This window comes from Prinia subflava, chromosome 1, assembly GCF_021018805.1.
Source record: "Prinia subflava isolate CZ2003 ecotype Zambia chromosome 1, Cam_Psub_1.2, whole genome shotgun sequence".
Lineage (NCBI taxonomy): Eukaryota > Metazoa > Chordata > Aves > Passeriformes > Cisticolidae > Prinia > Prinia subflava.
In genome coordinates this window covers 108,661,456-108,680,612 of record NC_086247.1, presented here as the reverse complement: position 1 = coordinate 108,680,612, position 19,157 = coordinate 108,661,456, and the positions used below count along the sequence as shown (strand labels likewise).

Below are 19,157 nucleotides of genomic sequence, written 5' to 3'. Positions count from 1 at the left end.
AGGGGTTTGGAGTGAAAAAGAGAAAGCTTTGCCAAATTAAGGGGAAGACTGGTTTCCTCTCCTTGGTGGGAATCCCAAAAAGCATAAGGGATACCAAAGAAGAAATGTGACCAGAGACAGACAGCAATCCATTTCTCCCAGGATACTGCACATTCCTGATTATTCAGGACTGGAAGTATTAGACAAGCAGTAGTCTCTCTAGAAGTGAATTTTCAATGTCAAAAATAGTGCTTCTTTTCCCATTCTCTATACCACTGATTCTTCTCTGCCTCTCATATGGAGAGCTGAGAATCCAAGCTAACATATTTTTGAAAATGTGACTCAGAAAAGAGGAGAAACACAGCCTCTGCCAAGTGGCACAAGTTCATTCCTTTTCAGTTTTATTTAAATTCCTGAGCTCATGCAGATTACTTGAGATCAATTTTGTTCACCTTTGCAAATGGCTAAGAATTTGCATTAATGTTCTAAGAGTCTTCATAAATCTGACAAAGAAAGAAAACAACTTTAATGAAGAATCAGCAGGATTTCTCTTTCCAACTCTGCATCCTTCTAAAAAGATGTTATGAGAGAGAGAGAGCAACCAAAGAAGTATAAAGTATATAATTCATACATTCTCAGGAAAATTAATTCCCCAGATATTTGTGAGGTCTGTAGCTTCCCTGGCATGGACTCTGGCATGAACTATAGGGAGACAAAGGCATTTTTTAAAAACCTCAGTCAGATGGAGCACTATCCTCAAGAGATCAAATGAGCACTAATCAGGAAGAATGTTTGGATATTAAATGCATCGTTGAGTCTTTCAAATATCACTCACTGGGTCATAAATTCCTATTAAACTAATCCATTGTTGTCTCATGAAGACAGAAGGTAAAAACAGTACAAGATTTGCCAGCAATCTGCCCCTACCTCCGAATCCCTCCTTTGACACACTTAAAAACAAGTGATACTGCTGTCATCTTCTACTTTCAGTCACTGTACTATGGCTCACACTGCCCTTTCTCTGAATTTCTCACCCTGCTCACTTATTTCTGTTTAGGCTCCTCTTTGCATTGATCATGATCCCCTATCACCCTTGCTCCCTCCCACTCTACACAAATGGTTTTCCTAGGATGGGTGCTGCTGACAAAAACCTACCCACAACCACCTTTGCAAGCTGCTCTTTAATGTTGCTTTTCGCAGAATCATAGATTTGTTTGGGTTGGGAAGGACCTTAAAGATTATTTAGTTTCAACCCCACTCCCCATGCACTGGGACATCTTCCACCGGATCAGGTTTCTCAAAGCCCCATCCAACCTGGCCTTGAACATTTCATTTTGTCTCCTTTCATGAATAACAAGCTTCTTTGGGAAGGTTATCCCCAAATGCATTAAATGCAACCAGACTTCCTTACCACTGTTTCACCTGACCACCCTGGTATTTGTGTCCACCATATGATTGACATCCCTGGCCTATTGTATTGTGAGAAAAGATAGCAAAGTCATCTGTCAGGGAAACCTCCAGCCTTGTTTAGAGTGTAATTGTACTGGTGCCTAAAGAGCTTGCTGCAGAGCAGCTGGGAAATCTAGCTGGTTTCCTGGAGTGTGTGGGAGGCCATGAGTAGGTGGTAACTAAAATTTGTTACCAAGTTTGGAGGCTGTTTAAAACATTATTACTATTATTTTGGACTATACAGCAAGATTACAAATCTTAACAGTTGATAAGATGTATGCAATTTACCTACAGTTATATGCTTCTTACAAACAAATGCTGCATCAAGAGTAAGAAATTACTGATCATCCTTTTCAGGCTAAAATGGTTTTCTTTTTGGTCTCCAACAGGGCTTTGGCAAGATGATTTTAAAAATAGCTACAGTTTGGAATCCAGATTGCTTTCCTTGCCAGATTATAATGATCACTTCAGCCAGGGTTGGGTGAATTTCAAAATGCCTGGAGACTCAGTTCAGGACAGTGCCCTCCAGTCTGTGATATTTTTAGCGATGAGTAAACCCAAAAATTTGGGTGGTTATCCAGAGTTCATCTGTACTGCCCAAATGTCTACAGTCTGCAAAAATGGGCTGGAAAGTTTTCAAGAAGATGGGTTTTGCTCTATTTCCAGTACTGCCTATTTCTGCTCAGGTCAGGAATCCTAGGAGAAAATCCTCTTTCTTCATACTGGTTCGCTGTGAATCTGTTGCCAGTCATAGCTTAAAAGTGCAGAGTCTGGCAAAGGAACTTGGAAAAGCATCTGGGGAAAAAATGAACCCTTCTGAAAGGCAAAATGATGGTACAGGGTTGGGTGGTGATCCAGATATATTCCTATGTTGAGATTCAGCCCTATTTCTACCAAGAACAGAAAGAACTTGCATGGCTGACCACAATGGAAGATCTGTTCCACTCCTTCCTAATAAAGTATCCCTCAGTAACATTCTGTTACCGAGGTAGTTCCAATTCAGATAGGAGAAAATTCCCTTAGGATTATAGCTTCCTGGAAATTTGGGATAGTTTGCTTATCTTTCCTTCTATGCCAGATACTGGCTGTGATGTAAAACATTTTTGCAACAAATAAATGAGTATTAAATATCTTTCAGGCAAAGAAATGCAAGCACACAAAGCAATTAATGACTCTGAGAAAAATTCATCCCTAGTTTAAGCTTAAACAATTTCTGTGAGGTTGCACCAGTGGGCAATCAGATTTAATCTAGATTTAATCTTTTGATTTCACATGAGAACCCTGAATTTGTTTTAGGTCTTAGCAACTAATCAGCTCAGCTGGCTCTTGGGGTGAGACCATAGATAGAAAGGGAAGGTGACAAAGGTCAGTGGTTAATACAAAATAGACACTCTGAAAGAATTTATAAATAAATAACATTATCTTAGGCCTCAGCAGGAAAGAGCCTGAAATGCTCTGGCCATGGGATAAGTTCAGCATGCCACATTTCAGGAGATTTTTAATGACAAATATCCAGCAGTTTTAGACATAACCTGCTGCTGGTCTTTGGGACAGGAGCACCTGAATCTCAAGAAAGCAAGCCTGCATTCTTATTTTCTTCCAAATCTCATCTACTCTTTAAGCTTTGCATAAATATTGAAACATATTTTTCTTCCCTCCCAATGCTTATTCCAGCAACCGTTAGCTCAGCCTTTGCCTGGCTCTGTATCACAGCACCATTGACAGCAGCAGGAAATTTCCTTGAGATAGCAATTCTCCAAGGGTTCAGGATCCACTCCTCAATTAGCCCTCTAATTGGCAGCAGCAGGGACTGATTTCTCATTGCAGCAGTGAGAAGCAACTTGGTTCAAGTCATGCCTTCGCCTGCTCTTTGTTCCTGCAGGAGTTTGCCAATAAAGATACTCAGCACAGCAGGAATCTTTATGGCAGCACATATTTCTGGGCTTTGTTCTGAAGGCATAAACTTAGATTGTTTTCTGCTGTGCTACTTCTTGTATTAGTGCTCATTTTGGAGTGCACGAAGACACTTGCAATAAAAACAGAAACACAGCTGAACAATCTCCCTCCAACAAAATTCAAGTCAAACCCCACAAGATCCAGTGAAAATGTGAGTACTTTGGTTTGGGATCTTTTCCTTCCTGTTTTGAATTCATTTGTTCATCCGTATTTGGGCCAGGATTGGAAGCCAAAATATTTTAAAGCTCCAGACAATATTTTTATAGCATACGGTTTTGACCCATCAAGGTGTTAAGAACTTCCAGTAAGATCTGGGGAACTGTTGGCTTAAATGGAGGTGACACTTCTGTCTTTTAGGTTTTCAACTTTCATGGCTCATGTCCTTCAAGTTTGAGAATGTGAAAGCAAGCGTATAATGACCCAAGCTGGAACCAAAAATAGTTGGGTAGCATCTCTGAGAGCTCTCCCTATCCCAGCTCTGAGTGTAGTACATTTCTGTGATGTATGCTCAGGCTAGCTTATTTGAAATGTAGTTGCTGCCTGGAGCCAGAGTTTTCAGAGCTGATCTCCTGCCTAACTAAAAATTCATATATAAGCAGCCAGATTGGAAGCAAAAACGTAGCCACTGAGCTGGAAAATTTGGGTTTCAGATGAGTGACTTGCCCTTAAGCTGAAGATCAGTGACAAATGAAAGGCACACATCGTCTATTTGTTTAGGCAAACAATGCCACTGGAACGGAGACAATAACTTGCCCAGGGCAGAACTACTAACATCAATTTGGAAGGTTGAGCAACCCAGTCTTGGAGGTATGCCCTTCACTTGGTGCTATCTCAGGCCACAGAACACCTAAGCACATGCTGAACTTTAAGCAGATGCTGGAGGTCTTTGCTGAATTCAGCTTGTCAGGAAAACCGAGCTTGTTAATGTTGAGATCACTTCAGTGCTTTTCTTTTGGTTGGAATCTTTCACACTTGATTTGTTATGACAGGGGAGATAAAGTATAGACTATTAAGTCTAATTAATGGCACATGAAGTAACATTATAGGTGAGTGTGGAGAGAAGTGAAATTGTCAGAGCATATACCGCCGCCTCACTCATCCTCTTTTCAGAGTGCAGCTGTCATGAAGGGCCTGATTCCGTACTTCTTAAAAGTTAAATATTTTGAGTTACCTTTGACAGCAGATCTGCAGCATATGCACCATGTTGCTCGTCTACAGCATCATTCCTTTTCCAAGCCACAGCCCCACTTTCTGCAGCAGGCTGTTAGGCAGAGATCCTTATGGTCTGAAGCATCAACAGACAGTGATGCCCATGACCCTCTCCTCCCACTCTGAAATAACCAGGAAAGTTTTCTACAGGAAAGGCAATCTGACAGGTCAATGGTCTCCTGTAGCTTCCTGTAATCATTCCTTTTTCCTGTCCCAAGCCTCCTGGAAGACTTCTTTGTGAGGTGAAACTTCTGTCTGAGGTTTCTCCATCAGGCTCTGAACATCCACATGAAGAAGCTATCAGCTGTTTTAGACACAGACAAACATACAGAGCACAACCAACACCTGCAGACAGACAATTAAACACACCCATTAAAAAATTAACTCTCAAAAAAACCTGGTGAGGCAGAATTCACAATTTTGCAGTGCAGAGAGGCAGAAGTAGAAAGGTTAAACAATTTGCTCAAGGTTGCCAGAGAAGTAATTGTCAGTGCTGGGATTAAGATTTAGGAATTTATAACTCCTGGTCCTGTGCACAGCCCACTAGATCATCATCTCTGGCACTGGAGAGAAACAGGCTGCTTATTCTTTCAGTAAAATGACAAACCAAATGGTGTGACCTTTCCTGGAGTAATCAGATGAACTGCTTTCCTAACTCCAGGTTACAGAGAGCAGTGGGGGATGGGAGGTGGGGACGTGATGGTGTGAGGAAGTGGCAGACCAAAACCAGTATGTGCAATGCTTGTGTAAGGAGATTTTCCTCCACCCATTTGAGGAGTCTTTGCTATCTGACTGCAGCACAGGAAGGAGAATACCGCCCCTGATGGGAGTTTTGGGAGTATTTGCCATATTTTCATTTGAAGACACTGACAAACTGTTTCAGAGATTGCACTGGGGGTGTGGATAGCTTTATATCATTCACAGGAAGTCAAGGCCTGCCCATGAACTCGAGTACTTACAGAACAGATAAATAAGCTGTAATTCACTGTAACATATGTATGGAAATCTTCGGGAAAATCTGATATGCAAAATTCAGTAATTCCAGCACACTTTTATTAGTGATATTATTAGTATTACTCTTCTGTGAACCTGTGGAACTCTGGCTTCAAGGAAACATGCCCACCTACCTTCCCTCTTGAATTTGATCCTATTTCTGTATCAGGCATTAGAAGGCAACACCTTCCAGATGTGACCAAGCAAGCAGGACCACAAGCAGGGTTCCCAGCTCTGTGGCCACAATAGCCAGAAATTGTGACTGTCCAGGAGAGGAGAGCCCTGTGGATGAGGGGCCACCATGCTCAGAATCCCCTGCCTAGCCTGAGCTGCTGCTCAGGTGGTCTCCTGAAAGAGACAGCTTTCTCATGCTCACAGAGCAGGGTTATGCTGCAAGAAGATGTTGCCCCTGCTTATGGGGTGTTTTTGATCAGTAGTTCAGCAGGACCCCAAACTGCTGCACCATAGTGGCAACTACCACGGTGACTTTTCTTCCTGTGCCTCAGCCTGATCTCTCTGCACCTCAGGCTGCATCTCTTCTTCAGTCCTGTTCATTCACATTTCACACAGGCACTGCAGTTTGTGGGAGATGGGACCTCTGTTTATGATGAACAGAGGAATGTGCCTGTCTGGGTAGCCAGCGCTGAGCAGGGGTTGAGCAGAAATGACTTCCCATTCTGGCCAAACATGTTTCCAGAGCTGCTGAGTAAGTTAGGGAAGAGCCATGGAGGATCTCAAATTGGAGCCTGGGCACTTCTCAGTTCTGTTTTTTACCTGCAGACCTCGAGAGTTTGCGGTGGTCTTCTTGTCTGAAGAAGGAAGGGCTTGCCAGGGAGCGGTGACTGCCCTTTCAATAACCATCCTTGTGCTGCCTCTGGCATTTAGCAAGAAATGTAATCCAAAACATGAGTTGCACAAATCTGTAAAACAGGGGGACTAAGGGGTCTCCTGCTGAAAGTAGGAACAGTAGTACATTTAGCCAATTCTTATTCTAAAGCTTTGCTGGATTGCTCTTGAGGCCCACAGGTTTGAATGTCATGAGACAGGAAGTATTGAATGAGAGTTTTTAAAATGGAAATAATCCCTGACTTTGTGAAATATGTGGTAATTTCAATCAGGATGACATTAGAAGAGGTGCAATTGAGCAGCATATGTGTGTGTGTGTATGTATGTCCTAATTTCTTTAGACATACGTATGTGTATAGACCATACAATTGCTTATACTGGAAAATTCAGTTCTGGTACATGATTGGTTTCCTCTGACCTTACATGTCATCTGAGTGAGCAAGTCACTTGACAATCTCGTGCCTCAAAGTCAGATAGTTATTTCAGACTATGTTACAGCTAAACACTTCTCTCTTTTCACTTGCCTGCTCTAAACATGAGCCCACGTGATTTGGTAATTTGCATAATACCTTCTGACAAGCTGACTCTGAAGTCTTCTTGGGTGATTTGCTTCTCTTTGCAAAACAAAATGGGAGACAGTAACATCCAAGTGAACGAGTGCATCTATTTCCCTTGATTTGAGCAACTTCAGCTCTTGGTTCCTCTGGAGGCAGCAGGTTCAGAAATTGTGCAGCTGCTGATGGGAGATGGAGGCAGTAAACCTCTAAAGGGATCTGGAATTACATCTAGTGGGTCAGGTCTCCAGGTTCCTGTTGCACCAGCCAGAAGGTGCTTTGAGATTCTCCACTTCTCCAGACAAAATGACAAAATGGCCCCAGCACCACCCATGTGTGGCTGCTGGGAGAATCACAAGAGTTGGGAGTTTAACTATGTGCTTTCCTTCCCTAAAATAGCATTCAGTGGTGCTCTGCATCCTGCAGACATGGGAAATAAAATAGATTAATCCTTGCTAGTATTATTTTAAAATTTTTCCTAAGGATTATCTTTCCACAGAGCCATAAGCCTTTGAAAATTTGGTCCCAATGTAACTTGCCTATGAAGTCAATTAGCTCCTAAAATGACAACACATTAGAAAGAACTCAGAAGCTGATATAGAAATACCTTGTTTTATTAAGCCTGGCCAATTTTCTGTCAACAAAAATTATGCTTCTGAAGTGATGTGGAACAAGAATCAAACATGAAAGCATACAAGTATCCACTTTTGAGCCCTTGAACAGCTATAAGAATCCACTTCTTCTTGGTATTTCTGCTACACAGAATGAATTTTCATTACCTGAAGTATCTATTATCTAATGAATAAAAAAACCTGCATTATGCATTAAAGTGTAGTAAGAACAGAAGCGCTGGAAAATGTACATTTCTTCATGGTGATATTTTGTGGCAGAAATGGTACTTTTATTGACTTTTGCAGCACGGATGATGTGTCACCGACCATGCTACCGAATCTGCAGTCAAACTTCAACTCGACTTCTAAACCACAGAAGAAACGAGTTCCATGAATAAGCATGTGCTAATCAGGGAACACATAACTTTTTTCATCAAGATGTCGTGCTCCAGATCCTTGGTTTTGTTTGAGGAATGCTGTTCCCAAATCCTGGCTGGTTCATATGGAGTCCAAAGGTATAGAGATCAAAAATGCCATAAACTGACCAAAACACCAAGTCCAGGTTTGAAAATGTCAGGCCATCCCTACTCTGGAAGGAAAGAACTGTGGATTCATCCAGCTGTAAGCACAAAATTCCCATAGTATATGCTCTAGGGAGCCACCAAATTCTGGGACCTCCCTGATGGCTTTGGTCTTCCCATTATAGCACTTTAAGGGACTTTGTTAAAAATACATACCTTCATCTCCTAAGGAAAGAGGTCATCTTTTAAGCCTTGAAAGATCCATCTGTTGTTTGAGCCTTTGAGGACGGTGTCCCACATCCATGTTGTGTTCTGCTCCCTTGGTAGCTGGTCATGCTTTTCCTACTGGCAGCAAACTGGACAGGAGGGTTTGCCAACACGTTGGAATTTACCACAAGGTGTGCCATGCTTAATCCCAGCTACTCCACTCCAGTTTTGCAGACAGGGAGGTAGAGCCAAGTACTCTCCAGCTGTGCCTTTTCCTGGAAAGGCAGCCTTAGTGGCAAGGTGTTGGGGGTTAGATTTGTTTTTTTTTTTTCTTTTTTTTCCTCTCACAGAATTTTTTTCCGTAAGTTTCCAAGAAGCCTTGATGACTGCTTAGTCAGAACAAAAGGAGTACTTGAGGGATATGGCAGCACGAAGCTACACCTATTGTTTTTGAGTCCCTGGGAGTGTCCCTCAGAGGGGAGAGATGATGAGCTTTGGGAAAGGCAAAAAAGACAGATCTGGGGGAGGGGGAGGCACTCTTGCTCTCAGCGCCGAGGAGGACGGTCAGGCTGCCCTCTGCCTCTGCCTCATCCTGGGAAATCTATCGTCATCTGCTGTGTACCCGGGAATCCTGAGCTCGCTTTCTCCAGCCTCCCCCCACCGCCGCTGCTTCTTCGGGCCTTTGAGGCTCTCCTGCTGCTCTGTAGCCCTGCACTGCCCAGCCCTGCCGGGACACCCCTGCTGTTCCAGCTGCCAGCGCAGAGCTCCTCATCTCATCCACCAGCCCGGGACTTTTCCTTCCTTCCAGTTCGGCCTCTCGGAGCCCTGCAGGGGCGCCGAGATCAAACTGCTCTGGGCTTTTGTAAAAGAAAGCCCTCAAGGTTCTTGGTTCTGTTTATTATTGATGCTGTAGTTGTTGTTTGTTCGTCGTTTTGTCATATATACTAGTAAAGAACTGTTATTCCTACCCCCATAGCTCTGTCTGAAAGCTCCTTTAATTTTTTTAATTGGAATAATTTGGAAGGAGGGGATTTGAATTCTCCATCTGTAGGGAGGTCCTGCCCCTTCCTAGCAGATATCTGTCTTTCAAACCAAGACACAAGGTAGTCCTAAAACCTAGTAAGTGAAACACAGAGTTGGTTAGTAGCATGAAGTATTTGGGCTTCTGTCAGCTGCAAGAAATAAAAGCAGTGTAGGTGTTTGGGGAATGGTGGCAACAGCTGAATTACACCTTGGACTACACAAAATACGAGCAAAAAGCCCAAGAATGGCACAGCTCCAACAGAAGAGGAGTGGCTGGGTCAAGAGCTTTGAACCTCAGGTAGCAGATGTGCAGGTGTACATGGAGCAGTACTGTTAGCACTGAGTTATGAAGAGGTGTGAGTAGCCATAAAGAAGAGCAAAACGTTGTTTGTAGAAACCAAAAAGCCGAGGCCGAATCTTCTGTGATAATTAATCCATAAAGTTCCACTGGAGTGCAAGTCATGAAAAGCAGGAGTTTGGCAGAGTGCCTATGGCTGTGGAGATAATTGATATTTTCAGTTAGATGACCAGAGCAAAACAAAACAGATCATCTGAACTGCCAAAATCTCTTTTCCCCTCTTTTCCAGCAACGAAAAAGAAAAGGTCAGTGTACGGCCAGTTTCCTATCTGGGCTCCAGGGTTATTCCCCATACTGAGGAGGATGCACAGGGTCAGAAGGCTGCTCCTTTTCACCTCCAAGTGTCTGTGGCTCAGGCCCTCTCTGCAGTAGGGATGGAGCATATTGAACCACCCTGACAGCAAGGAAAACAAGCTGGAGATGCATGAAAAGACCCATCCACTCTTTCTGCCATGTGCTGTAAGTTCTGTGAGATGATGCACAGGGTAACAGGTCATTACCACCACGGAGAAGTGATCCAGAGAACAGCCATCCTTGGCTGCTTGATTTTTGACTCAGAACTTTGTTAAAAGCCACGTGGAGAAAAGCCTGGGGAAGGGATTCAGGCGTGGGTTAGCACTTGAGGAAGATCCTTGGCACACGGCCAGGCTCCAGAGAGGTAGATGGGAAATGGGGGGTTACTCTTTGGAGTGGATACACAATGATCTGAAACACTCGACAGAGTGGGCAGAGGTGCCTAGCTTTTGGCAGTGGGCTATAAATTGATTGTGGTGGAGGGACAGAGAAAAGGGAAATTTCAAACATCAAAAAGTGGAGTGAGACTGAAATGAGTAAATGAGTAAATATTCATTGACTCAGACAAGGTGAGAAGGATGGGGTGTTATTCCAGCAAAGGGTAGCTGAGTGTCAGGTTTTGGTCCAAATATTCAAGCATGTTTTGCTCTGCACATTCAAGTACTTTTAACTTAAGTGAAAGAATTCCAACAGAAAGACAGTCAGTATCCAAAAATATCCTAAAGCTTAATAGCAAAGTTTCCTTTCAAAACTACAAATCAGACAGAGAAGGCCCTGGAGCTCAATATTCCCCTATCCCTAATGTGTGTCCCCACTCTTGGATGGCAAGTATGCATGAAAAGTTGTATGTAAGGATGTATTGGAGGGGAGAGGGAAGAAGGAGGTAAAAGTGGATTTCGTTACCAATAAAGACTCCAATTGTCAAAGACTCTGTCAAATCACAGAAACTGCAAAAGGAAAGTCTCTGGGCTGAAAACACTACTACCAAGTCCGTTAAATGCATCTGCTTTTTATGTTTTTGTATTTCCTGAAAATATCTGCTGAATTGTTTTTCCTGTCCTGACACTGAAATAAATGACTTTCTGATTGAAGTATTTTCTGAGACTAGAAGATACTATATATTTCAACTAAATTTTATTAAACATCAGCCATGTAGAATACAGCACCATGTTCCTGTGCCAAAGCAAATACATAGATACCCAGCTTCTGCTGAAAATCATATAAAAGAAAAAAGCACAACCCCAATTTTGATTTAAGTGCCATAACTCTGGCTACCTGGCCTCTGTTCAAAGCAGTGTCTTGTTGCACCCACTTCTCTCTGCCTGGTAGAACAAGGCAGCTGCCCAGAGTATGGGTGACAGTGACACAGTCAGAAAACAGGGCCTGGAATTTTACTAATTCCTCCATTTCTTACTCCTCCTGCCAAATCCTGCTAATTCAGATTATCATAAATGACTTCTTCCTAGGGAGTGCTGAAAACCCTCTCCAGCAAATATGATTTTGTACATTATGATCTGGTTTTCCATAGCTTAATGAAATTTTTAAAATGGTTTTCAGCAGAAAAGCAAACACAAATAAGCTCTCAGTCTCTTCAAAATCCTCCTCAAATCCAAGTCTATGCAACCTTAATTAGCAGCAATATATAATAGCACTGATTTAGAGCCTGTTGTGATTTTGTCCACATCATTGAAAAGAACACAGTACACCAGGGACATAATCCCAGCCTGAAGGGTGTCTGGAAACACCATCTCATTTCCCAAGCCAGGCTAAGTGAAACCTGGGTTTTCTGTCATAGATAGGTAGCAAAATGGATCTCAAATATTAGGGCTTCCCTTTCAATGAATCAAGTCATGCTAAAGAATAATCAGAAACTCCCATGAGTTTCTATGATGATATTATGATGATATATTTTTTTTCTTTTTCCCTAGTGCCAGAAATGATCATGCATCATTTAAGTATAGAGACCAGAGCACCTTTACAGATCACACCTGCTGGAGGTTCCACTCCCAGCATGAGCTGGGTGCCACGCACACCACTTCAGAGACCTGTTTCCATCTTACACCACGTATGGTCCCATGTAAACTCTCTTCCAAACTCCCAGTGATCTCCTTCTGCTCCCACAGTCTGCTCTGAAGAGCAAGAGCATCCACAGAGGAGCCCTGTTTCTGTGGCATGATCCTGGTTTTGCCAGTGTGATAATTAAGATGGCAAGTCCTGCTTTTCCACAAAAAATCACTGACTTGAGAAGTAGCCTTAAAAAAAAAAAAAAACTGTTTATTTCCTGTCTCCTACTCAGATCAGTCTGAAAATGAAACACTATGCAAGCACAAAAAGTTATTATGTGACTTACAGCCTCCAGCTATTCTGACTTCACTGGATGCCTTACAAGCATCTATTGTTCTTGGAAATAGTCTGAGATGTGCTTTCCAGAGAGATGATTATATATTCTTGCTACGAGGAGGGAAAAAAATGTTCTGATATTGTGTCATGTCATTTCTTTAGTGGTATTTGGATGCAATATGCTGTGGAAGTGTGACGGGGAAGAAAACAAACCTGTTGTGTGACTAGTGGTGCTGAACCACGTATACTATGGACCCAAGAGCCTGTATTTCACTCATAGCTGACTGACTCCCCCTCCGTGCTCCTTGCTAGCTCTCAGTACCTTTACCCTCCAAAGTAGTAAACCTTTCTAAAGCAAAAACCCCTTTGCTGATTGCAGAAAGGCTCTTCCTCACCTGCCTCCCCTCAGCAGCTGCACTTGCATCCTCAGGGCTGCCCCCATCTCCACCTCTAAAGCTGCACCTGCAAAGGGTGAGACCCTTGCTGTCCCTGTGCTTTGGCAAACCCCAGGAGAGGGGCAGAAGCTTTTGTGCAAACCTTATCCAGGCCTGATTTCAGCCTTCTGTTTGTGATGGGTTGGGTTGCTCGTGTGGTTGGCCTATATCTGGGAATATGTAGCAGATGCTGCCAATGGGATGCCCTCTGAAAGCTCCTGCAGAGCATTTCATCCACACAGCCAGCCATAAACTTGCTCTGAGAGACAGTATCCAAGTATTTAAAAATGGGCTGTGACTGCACACCATAAGACAGATCCAGCACCGTGATAAGCTAATTTCAGTGACCTTGAAAGAATAAGGTTTGATCCCTCATAATGCTGTGTGGGTTGTTGATTTATAAACAGGCTTTCACACCTGCTAGAACTAAAGATGGAACATTTTTCCTTTTTGGAACTGGCTTTTGGGGAAAGAAAAAAGCTCCTCAAAGAAGGTGGGTGTTATCTTGGTTGAGCAGGGCCAGGAGCTAGATCCAGGCCACACAGTGTTACATTTGGTGAGAACAAAGGCTTGCTCCCCCCTCCCTGATGATTCTCACAAGCAACACACAACTGCATTCCCAGTGGTTGCAACGGGCCGCTGGACAGCAGCATTCCATGGTGTTACTGAGAGCAAGAAAAGGGGCAAGAAAAAGGCTGCAAACAGCAGGAGACAGGGCTGCTTTCTCCTTCCCACCAGAACTTCAGCTGTTTGTTCTAGATCCCACCTCTCACACACATCCTGTTCAGAGATGGGCAGTAGGATGCTCACAGCAGCAGTTCTGGTTGTTCCCACCAGGGTGGTGCTCACAGGATGGATGAGGAAATGCTACAGGCTCCTCTTTTCTGGTTAGATTTAAGCTAGAGAAGAGATGGCACATATTGTATCATAGTGGATTATGATTTAACCAGCAGGTCATGCTGAGATTTTATATTCTGGATAATAGCTAAATGCTTTTGAAGTCTTGTAATCTCATACAGAGCAGAGGTGGAAAGCAAAAACAAGATAATGACAAAACATAGCAAGGGAAACCACCGTCTCTATAACATAATAACAGCAACTCTCCCTCAGATTTTGTTTTTGTGTTTCTTTTAGACCCCATCTTGCAGAAAAGCTTGTTATAATGTTCACTCAGCTCTGGTGTGCTGTTTCAGTTATGGCACTGTCCTCCAATGACTCTCCCAAAGGGATTCACTTGAGGAAATCACAACAGGCTCCTGTAGGAGAAGGGTCAGGCAGAGACGGAAGGCAAACCAGACAGAAGAGGGTATGGAAAGGTGGGGTGGGTCTTGCCAAACCTGTGTGTGAGAAACTTGAGCAAATGTCTATTTGTTCTGCCCATGTGAATCTCAGGACACAACACCCTGTGAGTGTGGGGGTGTGGTTGGCAGCTGCTGGGGTGAGATGATGACTTTAAAGCTGAAATATTTGCATCAAAGAAAAGACACTGCAACCGAGGCAGGAGTTATGCCCTGGCTAATCTTAGCTCAGTCTCAAATGGGAAAGCCAAAAGGACAATAACCCAGTGCCTCCCTTAGAGATTACTCACAGAGAAGAAGATTTTAAAAATTAAAGAAATAAAATAAAATAAAATAAAATAAAATAAAATAAAATAAAATAAAATAAAATAAAATAAAATAAAATAAAATAAAATAAAATAAAATAAAATAAAATAAAATAATAAAATAAAATAAAATAAAATAAAATAAAATAAAATAAAATAAAATAAAATAAAATGAAATCCAAGCCTTGATAAGAACAGAGAGACAAGCAGGTTTAGGGTAACTGAGTGGGAAGAATGAGTGGCCTGATTTGTTTCTTCCAACAGACTCTTTCCTCCATTTCTCCATGCATGTCTGTGAAGACAAAATAATCCTTGACTCGCATCCCAGGATGCTTGAGATAGGATAAACCCCATAGACCTGCAGCACTGCAGAGTATGGGGGCCCTCACTGGTTCAAAACCCTTCATACAAAATGTCCTGAGAAGCCTTTATGGACACTCCAAATTGATCTGCATTACTAATTAGACATTATGAACTTTTATAGCTTCTCTTCTAAGACAAAAGGCCATAAAATTGTCCCTCACAGCACCCCTGTGAGATCAGCAGACATTATAATCTTTATTTTATTGAAATAGGAATAGTCAGGGAGAGGGCATGGGCCGCTTCAGAATTCATATCCATGTGATAATTAGATGTCACAAACATAATGAGGAAAAATGACAGGAAATTAAGGACCTACACCAGTGTTTTAAAACTTAAAGTGTCTGAGCAGAAGGCTTTTCTTTTCTTTTTCTGTAGGTCTCTGACACAGCAGAGATGTCCTGTATCCAAAAGACTTTTCCCAAAAGAGGTTATGCTAACAGCAGCCTGTTAACACAAGCCCATCAGCACTGACATGAGACTGCAGCCTTCTACGCAGGCTGAGTGCTCACTGATCTAAGTCTCCCTTTTCCAGGTGGCAGTGGCCACTGCTCTACATTAGACATGACATTTGTGCGTTATTTTCACCCTGCCCACGCTCTACTGAGAGTCAGGAGGCACAAATGAGCTTCACCATCCAAAACGTAGGACCTTTAATGGACTAAGCCCCTTGCTGTTACTCTGACACAATGCAAAATTAATCTGCGCATGAGATTCAGCGGCAAGAGAGGTGAAAGTAGAATGACCAACTTGCCTTGACAACTAAAGCCCCCTTCTGCTTTGCGGTCACTTAGGAGCTGAAGGAGGGCATGAATATTCACAAATATTTTAATTAAAATGCTTCTGATTCTATGAGTCAGGTAGAGGAGTTTATAGCCTGCCGTGCTGGAACTGAAGGTTATTGGCCTGTGTGCAGTCAAGGTTCCTCAGAGACGGGAGTAAGAACTAAAGTTCAGCAAGCCATTTGCAACTCTTTTTTTTTTTAGATGAATTTCACCTTTGTCTGTCAAGTGTCTATAAACAGATTGTAACATTCTCTAACTTATTCATTATTTAGGTTCAATAGTAACATCAGCAAATAATGCCTTCCCTGTAGAGCAGTCCATTATTAATTATGATATGCAATATTTGCTATATCCATCTATTTCCCTTTCTATTCCCTAGTAAGGGGAGTTGGGTAACAAAACAGAACAGTGTAAACTTTACAAGAATATAACTAACAAACTATTCAGAATTCACCAATGGTCAGTACATTAACATGTCTGTTTAAAATTCTCTCTGCAAACCCCCATTCTTATAGAGCTTGAATATACAAATAAATATAGAAGTCAAGCAGTCAAAGGACTGCTGAACTCAATCAAATCAAAATCCACTTTCAGATTCAGATTATTAAATTTTTTTTCTGTTTTCCTACTCAGTCCACTCTGATGAGTAGCAAGAAAGTGCTACACACAGAAACTTCAAGTGCAGAATAGTCTCATGAAACTTTCTCTCTTTTTTCCAAATTCCAGAGTCTCCAGGCATCTCAACAAACTGTGGTCTGTCCTCCTGAAAGTCAGCCTCTGGCTTACCTACACAAGCCACACTATCTGTTGTGAGGATGGATGTGTCCTACCATATGGTATGTGTAAATACGTGCCTGGAGGCTGAAAGTGAGCTTGGGAAACCTGTGGCTTTCCAAATGGTTGTGATATATACTCTGCACTCCTAGGCAGTCACAAGCCCCATGTGTCCTGACACCTTCCTTTATATTCCCTGTAACTGTACTGCACACTGCACCTCAAACATTCCCATGTGAACAGTGTCATCTACCCAAGCTCACAACGATTGGGCACCAGAGTGATACTAAAGGCTTTTTTGGCTACAGGGAAATATTTTGCAGGGCAGGGTCTTCACTGCACAGGCCTAGAAAGGCTAAATCTTCTTCTAAAATGCAAATTTATATGCACCATTTTGCTCCAAAGCACTCTTGAAGTTAAAGCACTTATCGTGGATAAATATTGTATGTTCTTGGCTTGTAATTTGTACAAATGTTCCTCTGCCTTGAGATCTTGAGGCAGAAGGTAGCAAAAAGAGAGAAATAAAAAGCCTAGTACTTTTCTTCCAAAAGAACTACGCTTTTGAAATTAGCCACACAGATCCTAATCCAGTGCCTGTACTACCTCCGCTGAAAGTCAGGGATTTTGTTTTATTGAATGACTTGAACGCCCAGCTGCTTGTTTAAAATCAAAATAAAACCATGTAGTGGTCTCCAGCATGGCCCAGCACCTGTGTAATTGTGACCACCACAGGACACCAATTTTTTTTCCACTGCTGTAGAATAATATAATTGCATAGAGATTCAGCTCCTTTGTGCTTCAGCGTGAGGAATAATGACTGCTCGCTGGATCTCACCTTGAACAGACAAGCTATCCCCATTGGTTTCGGGCTGTCACTGTAAGTTCCTCCACCTCCTGACAGGGTCTGCATCAGCACATGTGCTCCAAGCGTGTTTGCTGGGTGAGGCTGAAGATCAGAAGTGGCAGTGACGGCGGAGCTGTCTGCACACACTGCTTTGGGGAGGAAGTGTTGGAATGGAGATGTCAGAAAGTGATGAGCCTTACAAATATTTTTATCTCACGCTCCACTACAAGCTTTGCTTCCTGCAATGGAATGCTGGCACAATGGAGATGCTTTCATATTAACTCCAAGAAGCCTGCATGACAAAAGTCTTTGTTGCCATGTGAGCTATCAAAGCTCCCTCTGTGTTTAAAAAAAAGCGTTACAAAATTTTTTGTGTTGTTGAGTTGCTTGGGTTCATTCACTCATTCCCCTGCTCTTGTGGCCCTTTGAATTCTCTTTCCACCAAAACATTCAGGCTTAATATTCCCAAAATAGTTGTCAGCAGGAAATGTTAGGAGTTCTCAGTCTGAGAAATCACAGAGCCGTCTGTTGATCTGAATCACTGAGGGTGGGATTTTCAGTCTGTGTGCTGCTGAAGAGGAGGGAGAGACAGCGGTGAAACGAGCGCCTCTTCCAGCAGCTCCCTGAGGGATTTGCAGCGGCGTTCATGGCGGCGGAGGTGGCTGCAAACCCTCACAAGTCACTCACTGTGGCTCTCAAGCACAGTGTGAGATGTGTCAACTGTGCACTCGTTACCAGCAGAAAGTCCTCTGCATCTCCTGAGCAAAAGTAAATAAATAAGCTAACAAAGGGGAACTGAGATCAGCACATTCTTGGACTCTACAGGCAACCTGCTCCAGTACCCACTGACTCTAGAGAAAATACTCTTTTGGATGTCACCATGGTTTGGAACAAGCTTGAATGTTCATTTGTCTCTTTTGCTTTGGAAAATAACTAATGGCATCTGATCTTTACTTGTCAGCGAATCTTCTTTTCCCATGTGTTATTGGAGTTACTCTCAGTCCTCCAGAGTTTCTGAACTAATGAGTATGGCACAAACATCTCCTTCCTTGACTTAGCTCACTCTCCCCCTCCAGCAAAAAAGATGCTTGCCATAATAAGTCTTCTGCAAAAGTGAAAAATTTTGCTTCATGGGAATCTGAATAAATGTGTTCCTCATCTTTAACCCACACAGCTCATCCTGCCCAACTCATGGCAGAGATCTAGTAAAAAAATGATGAATGAGGCACGAGTGAGCTGCCAGCTGCTCTGCAGGCCAGGGATTGAGGTGCCGTGTGTGGTCTCAGAGTCCCACTCAGACGTGGTGCTGGCTGGCACCTTAAAATCTCTCCTCCCACTGAGGCTGTGGTGTTACGTCACTCAGAGTTTACAAGGTGCTGTCACGCTCCAACGCAGCATACCTGGAAAAACCTAACCTTATAGATTTGTGCTGTGACCCTCTACAAGCTTCTGGAAATGAAGCCATTCCCGGTTATTATCTTGGCGTGGTTTCACTCCTCCCTGCAAATGCTTCCCACATTTCTGAGCATAGCAGTCACCTTCTCGTGCACCCCGTCACCTTACTGAAACCAGACACGGGTCAGATATGGCAAGGATTAACATGATGCATTCCCTTTCCCAGACTTAGCACCTCAGCCAGAGCAAGAAGCACTCAGTTGCCTGCCAGAGCTGAATTAATAAGAGGGGAGATTGCAAGACAGTCAGATAGCAGTCAGCTCAGCAGAGGAAGGAACAGACTGTGCCTGAGTCGTTGTGTGCCTGATGATAGAAGTTTCCAGCTTCACGAGAAATGTTGGAGAGGATGGACATCATGCTAAGCCCCAGAGAAAAGAGAGTGAGAGGTACCTGAACACCTCAGCAAAAAACACTGAGAATGCTCACAGTCATCACTGACTTGGTAATGTGTACCTTGGTTTATTAGATGAGCCCCAAGACCACTCATGGCTGTATCCCCCTTGGTAGGGCAAAGCAGCATCCTGCACCTCATTTGAGGATGGGAGCATGTTCAGAGCACAAT

The 19,157-nt window shown here is 42.9% G+C and overlaps 1 protein-coding gene across 3 annotated transcripts in view; it reads right to left on the bottom strand.

Moving 5' to 3' along the window:
- Positions 1-19,157, bottom strand: part of LOC134555512 (uncharacterized) — a 126,197-nt gene that overhangs the window by 53,669 nt on the left and 53,371 nt on the right. Inside the window, exon 3 of one of the 3 annotated variants that reach the window (XR_010081444.1) lies at positions 7,398-9,842. The exons of the other annotated variants lie outside the window; for them this stretch is intronic. The gene's annotated coding sequence lies outside the window, so the exon portion shown is untranslated. Of the gene's footprint in view, positions 1-7,397; positions 9,843-19,157 lie in introns of those variants that run through there. 3 annotated transcript variants of the gene reach the window in all.